We start from the raw sequence: 6,506 nt of genomic DNA on the forward strand, positions 1-6,506 counted from the left end.
TAAACTCATCAATTTCTTCAAGCATGAGCTCTTCTCAATCCATCAATCTCCTCATTGGAGTTATCTTGGTTATATTTCACCTAAAGCTTTCCCTAAGGATTGTTGCTATTTATGGTACTTATAAATGACCCAAGTTCTTCATTTATCCTCCTGGTGAAATAAGTTTCTCGTCTCCTTGCTGATATCAATCCAATCTATTGTTTTTTTTAGTGGCAGAATTTCACCTCATAATTTTGAGATGTTTTCCATAAGCCCTCAACAAGCTTGTTCTTTTGTTGTTGATTCCTCAACAACTCCGTTCAATCCTTCATTTTAAGGATGCTCTCTCAAATTAATTTGAGGTAGTACATGTTGTTTTCTTCTCTGTTCCTTTCATTCCATTCTTTTATTTCTTCAGGAGGCATTGTGAGGTTGCTCTCTTCACTCATCATCTCGAATTGAGGATCTTGTTCTTTTTATGCTTATCCATTTAACTGGAGTGTCGTGTCCTCCATTCAAGTTCTCTCATCTTATCAAGTTTTGCCTCCCTTCTCAACCGGAGTGCTTTCTGAAATCTTTCTTACCCCTTGTGCCATTCTTTCAATATTTCCGGAGGCAGTGTGTTGCTGATTTCATCAAGTATCCTCTCATCTTGTCAAGTTCATGTTTAATTACTTCCATTTACAGTCGGAGTGCTGCCCAAAGTATATCATTCTTATTCCTTCTCTATCTTGTTTTCACCAGAGTGTTGTGTCTATCATTCCTCTTCTAACCGGAGTCTCATCCAAGTGCTTTCATTTTGCCAAGCTCCTATTCTTTGCCTTCCATTTCCAACCAAAGTGTTGTCATAATTGATCTTTATCATTACTTGTACATCTTGTTTCATCCGAAGTGCTTGCATGTACTTCCTGGCCATTGCAACCCTTTTTTCTTATGTCTTTCAACCTACAAGGTTCTAGTAATGTTCCTTGTTCCTCTTTTATAACAGAGTGTTTTCAACTTTGTTCATCTTCGTTGTATTCTTTCTTTCAATTTGTTCAACCTCGCAAGGTTCTTTGGTTTCACTCGTTTGTCCAAGAAGCAACTTAGTTTTACCTCTTCTCTTCCTCTTCCATTTCCCCCCGGTGCCATCCTTAGATCTCGGGACGAGATGTCTTGTAGGTGGAGGAGTGTTGTGACGCCCCGAAACCGACGCTTCAGAAGACTTCCATATTTTCGTGATCACCATGTGTTTCATTTGTGCTTGCTCTTTTATATTTGCATTGCATCATGTCATCATGTCATTAATCTTTGCATCTCAACTCAACTAATAAATTGCATAGATGGTTGATCTATTTAAATTGAGGGAAGAGTGACTTCTCTTTATAACATATCCTCCCAATATTAGCGAGCTTGTAAATTTTCCCAGTGCCTTTGTTATCTCAATTCTTGGTCTCCAACCTTGCCATATATTCTTTCATCATTTTCCGAAGCTCCACCAAAAACCAAACATTTTTGGACCTTCCTAACCCTCACTTCCTATTCAAATCATTTGAATTTAAATCAAATGAGTTTGAATTTAACCTTGCAATCTTGTTGTCAGGACCCCGATTCCAAGTCACATCGATCTAGCCGGTAACACCTCATATCACATTGCGGCCTCACGCACGGTATCCCCACGGGTGTCGCCTTACCATGGCCCGGGACCGTTTGCGCCTTTTGGCTCACGTATATGATAGTGTCGCTAGCATCCATATGACAGAGAACCCGGGCCGACATGGCTAGTCGTGAACCCAAAGCGGCACTAACCCATGGGGACAAGCATACATGAATCAACTTCGAACATGTCGGTCAGCAACGTGTGAATCCGGGCTGTAACACTGGGCTAACAGGACTCCGGTAACCCGGGCTGTAGCAGGCTAGGCAGGACTCCGGAGGTCACCGTGTGACATTTCCCTGAAGGGACAGACACAGGAACGAAGTGAAACACATGCCGGCCAGTCAAGTGTCCTGAGCAGTAGTGCTGGGCTAACAAGACTCCGGTGAACCGGGCTGTAGCAGACTTGTCGGGTGGTAGGTGCGACATATGCCAACGGGTGGCTTATCATTGTGGGAGCCAGTAAGACGTCGTCGGTGCCTGGAAACGGGATGAGGCGAAGACATGCACGCCGGCGAATCTTACCCAGCTTCGGGGCTCTCCGTGGAGATAACACCCCTACTGCTGCTCTGCGGGGTCTCCGCATGATCACTAGATGGACAAGTAGCTACACAATGCTCCTTGAGCTGTTCGGTGGGAGGAGGAAGAAGGGCACGGCTAGCTTGCTTCTTCTCCTTGTGTGGTGTCTAAAACTAGCTGGGGGTCCAACCCTTTGCAAGGGTGCCCCGGGGGGCTTATATAGGCCTACCCCCCGGGGGTACAATGGTAATCCGACTGGGCGCGGGGCCCAGCCGTCTGTGACTGCGCTCGCCGGCTTCTGCGCTGGCTGCTGGGGCCCGCCGACTGGTGGGTCCCGCCGGCTGTCGGCCCCTTGGTCGACAGGCAGGCCCCACTGTCCAGGACCTGGTCGGCGGCTGGTTACTGTTGCTCCATCTTGGTGACGTGGGCTTCGTCGTGGTAGGCGTGGCTACAGTGCCGCCGCCCAGTGGGCGATCGCTGTAGCCTCACCGCGTCTTGTCTCCTTAATGGGGCGTCTCCTTCGAGGGAGGCGGCAAGCCGGCTGCGGGGAGCCGGCTCTGTCTTGGGCCGACTGGGGGAGGCGTGGCCGCCTTCGGGTGTCTCTCTGCCCGAAGGGGCCCACTGCCCGTGGGACGTGCTGGCGGCCCGTCGTGGGTGACATCAGGGTCAACATGGCAACAGTGCCGCACCGGACGGGTCATGCCCACTCCGTACGGCGCACTGTGCCAGGCATGCTCCGGGATTCGGGGGTGGCAGGCTTCACAGTAGCCACGCCCCGTCACATCGCCGCTAGGTGGATGCAAACTTTGAGGGTACGGTCTCAACCGCTTTATGGGAGCCGGCTTCTTGGAGTCGGCCTTCTCGCGGCCGCCTTCTCGAAGTCGGCCATCCCATGGCTTTCTTCATGAGGGCTAAAGTCGGGCCGCCTTCCGAAAGCCGGCCTGGGTGACAGCCAGCAAGGGGAAGGCGGCCCCATGTCTTGGATTCTTGAGAGCCGGACGGGCTCGTAATTTTTTCAGAAGGGCCAGGGGAAGCCGGCTAGGCTACCCATGGCTATTTACTCCGACAGGACTACTATGGCTCATGGAAGCACTAGACTACATTTCCCCATAAGAGAGGCTGCCAAGGATAAACAACTAGATTGTCGAATCCCACACATACCAAGCATTTCAATCATACACACAATATGCTCGATATGTGTAAATACAACATGGCATCACAACATAACTCTACAACTCAAGTATTTATTCATTAGGCTCCGAGGAGCGAGATATTACAAACATGGGTCTCATGACCCAACAATCATAGCATACAATTCAAAGCACATGCGGAAGCTTAACATGTCTGAGTACAGACATCTACAAATGAAAAGGCTAAGAAGCCTGACTATCTACCAGATCCTGCCGAGGGCACAAGATCGTAGCTGAGGTATCAAGCTAAACGTCGAAGTCCACGCGGAACTACTAGCGAGACTGAAGTCTCTCTGCAAAACATAAATTAAGCAAACGTGAGTACAAAGGTACTTAGCAAGACTTACATCAGAACTAGCTACATATGCATCGGTATCAACAAGGGGGGGTGGAGTTTGACTGCAGCAAGCCAGCTTTGACTTAGTGGCTAACCTGAACTACGACTGCAAGCAACTCTTTTGAGGTGGCGCACACGAGTCCACATATTCACCATTCAATACTCCACTATGGATCCGCTCCCGTCTCCCTACGAGAAGGCCATCCATAGCACTCACACTTATCTTGCGAGTTTTAGAGTATCCACTTTCACTTGTCTATGAACTGTTATAGGCAACCCAGAAGTCCTTTACCGCGGACACGGCTATTCGAATAGATCATTTATAACCCTGCAGGGGTGTACTTCTTCACACACGCTCGCGCCACTTACCACCATGTACACGTCATGTATCTCAGCAACCTTCAAGCGGAAGCCTGGCGAGGGAGTCGGCCACGACCTGACTAACCACACGAGTCTCTAGTCCAGTTTTATCGCCTATTCGGGTTCCATCCGCGAGGAGATCCGGCCGGAGTTTCGCTCACGGCCCCAAACGATGTGTGTAGGGTTCCCGAGACACCAAACAGGTGCCCGGTACACTGTGCCACGGTGTATCTACCGCATCATAGCCCACCCCTAGGATCAGCGCTATGCACGGCCGCCAACACATATCCTACAAACACCAGAAACTAGTTGCAACTCCTGGACAGAGGACAAGGGCAGTTAATAAGTCGAGAGGGTCCATTGGTTTTGGGCCCAATGTGTGGTAGTAGCTGGTCATGGATCACAAACACAGAACTCAGTTCCTAAGAACGGTTTCAATGAGACAACCCACCATGTACTCCTACATGGCCTCTCACCGCTACCTTTACCAAATCGTGTTCACACACTTAGCTCACACACAGTAGGACATGTTCATCACTGTTCCAATTCATCCCCGATGAATCAGACCTGACACAACTCTAAGCAATAGCAGGCATGACAAACAAGCATGAATGAGTAGGCACATCAGGGCTCAAACAACTCCTACTCATGCTAGTGGGTTTCATCTATTTACGGTGGCAATGACAGGTCATGCAGAGGATAAGGGTTCAACTACTGCAGCAAGTAATAGTTGAATTGTTGTTGTCCTCATGCAGTAAAGAGAGCAGGAGCGAGAGAGTGGGATTGTATCGGAATGAACAAGGGGGTTTTGCTTGCCTGGCACTTCTGAAGATCGTATAGTTCTTCATCGGTGTCATCGAACTCATCGTCGAAACCACGTCTATCGAGAGGGGACAAATACCGGCAACAGAGAAAGAAACACAAGCAATGCAATGCACAATATGATGCATGATCATGACATGTCAATATGCTATGGTTTGAGCTAATGCAACTAGCAACATGTTAAATGGAGTTGGTTTGAACCCTAGGTTCAAATTCAAACTCCATATGTGAGAGTTTAAATTCCATTTATATGAATTGGCCTAAACAGCAGCCATAGGTTGTTCTAACATGCATGAAAATTCCATAAACAGATTCCTTGAATTTTTCAGATAATTTTTCATATATAACTTATCTCGTTTGGAGTTACGGTTGAATTTCTATGAATTTTAGAAGTTTAGAGCATTTTATGAAATTTATAAATCATTTCTGATTTATTTTAATTCCAGAAAACAAATATTGCGTCAGCATTGAGTAAGCATGACGTTAGCAAGTCAACTGCAGCTGACCGGGGTCAAACCTGACGGCTGGGACCCATGGGTCAGTGTAACAGGGCTGGTTTGGGTGGATGACATGTGGGACCAGTCAACGGCCGCGTCAGCAAAGTCAATGCTGACGTGTGGGTCCCAGTGGGTTATGAACTAATCTAAACAGAAAATAAAACTAACCTAAACAGGTACAAGGGCCCGCATGGCAGTGGCTTAGGGGGTTAGTTAGTGCGTCATTAGCGTTTAATTAACCCGGCCACGTCAGCGGTTATTGCCGGCGACCAAAAGCACGGCGGTGGCACGCCGGAGTTGCTCGGGTCGGCGCTACAGAGCACCATTTTGTGTGTGGTTTGTGGCTACGGTGAGCTGGCAGAGCGGCGCATCTTCTAGGGCAAGCGCGAGGAGCTGAGGTGGCCTACAGAGACAACAGCAACGACGGAAGCGGCGACCGGAGCTCGGGCAGGACCGGCCACTCGCTACGGCGCACAGGAAGGCGAGCTAGCAGGTGAGTTGGTCTCCTGGGATCAGCCCGAGCACGATGAGATGCTCAGGGGCAAGCTGAGCTTGCTCTAGCCACGGTGACAACTTTGCCAGCGGCGTGAAGCTCACGGGCTGGGCGGCTGGGCTGGTTGGAGCTCGTGCGCGGACGTTAGAGGAGAGGGGCGAGGAGCGGGAGCTCACGTAGAGTCTGCGGAGGCGGTCAGTGGGCTCGGGGAGGACTTGAGGCCGGCGAATTGAACGACGGCATCCGGCGGCCGTAGACGGGGAAGAAGGTCACCACGTCGTCTTGGGGTCGTCCGAGCTTGCATGGGTCGACGGAGAGGTACTTGGAGCCTGGGCGAAGCTCGGGGCACGGCCACGGGGCAAGGGGACGGCGGTGGTCGCGGTGTTTTGCGGTGGCGCACTCCGGTGCGTTGAGTTGGCGAGAGAGAGAGAAAGCAGAGGAGGGAGATGAGATCGAGGGAGTGAGCGAGAGGGTCCAGGGGGGTGCGTGGCACTCATAGGCACGTCGGGGCAGCGGCGGGAAGCAGGAGGTGGCGCGGCGCGTGGTCGCGTGCATCGGGCACGCGCCCTCTGTCCTTCTGTCGAAGGAGGAAGAAGACCGGGGAGCCCCTGGTGGGCTGGGCCAGAACAGGAGCTGGGCTGGCTCTGCTGCAGGTAAGAAGCCCAGGTAAACT

This window comes from Triticum urartu, chromosome 5 (assembly GCF_003073215.2).
Source record: "Triticum urartu cultivar G1812 chromosome 5, Tu2.1, whole genome shotgun sequence".
In the NCBI taxonomy this organism is placed as follows: domain Eukaryota; kingdom Viridiplantae; phylum Streptophyta; class Magnoliopsida; order Poales; family Poaceae; genus Triticum; species Triticum urartu.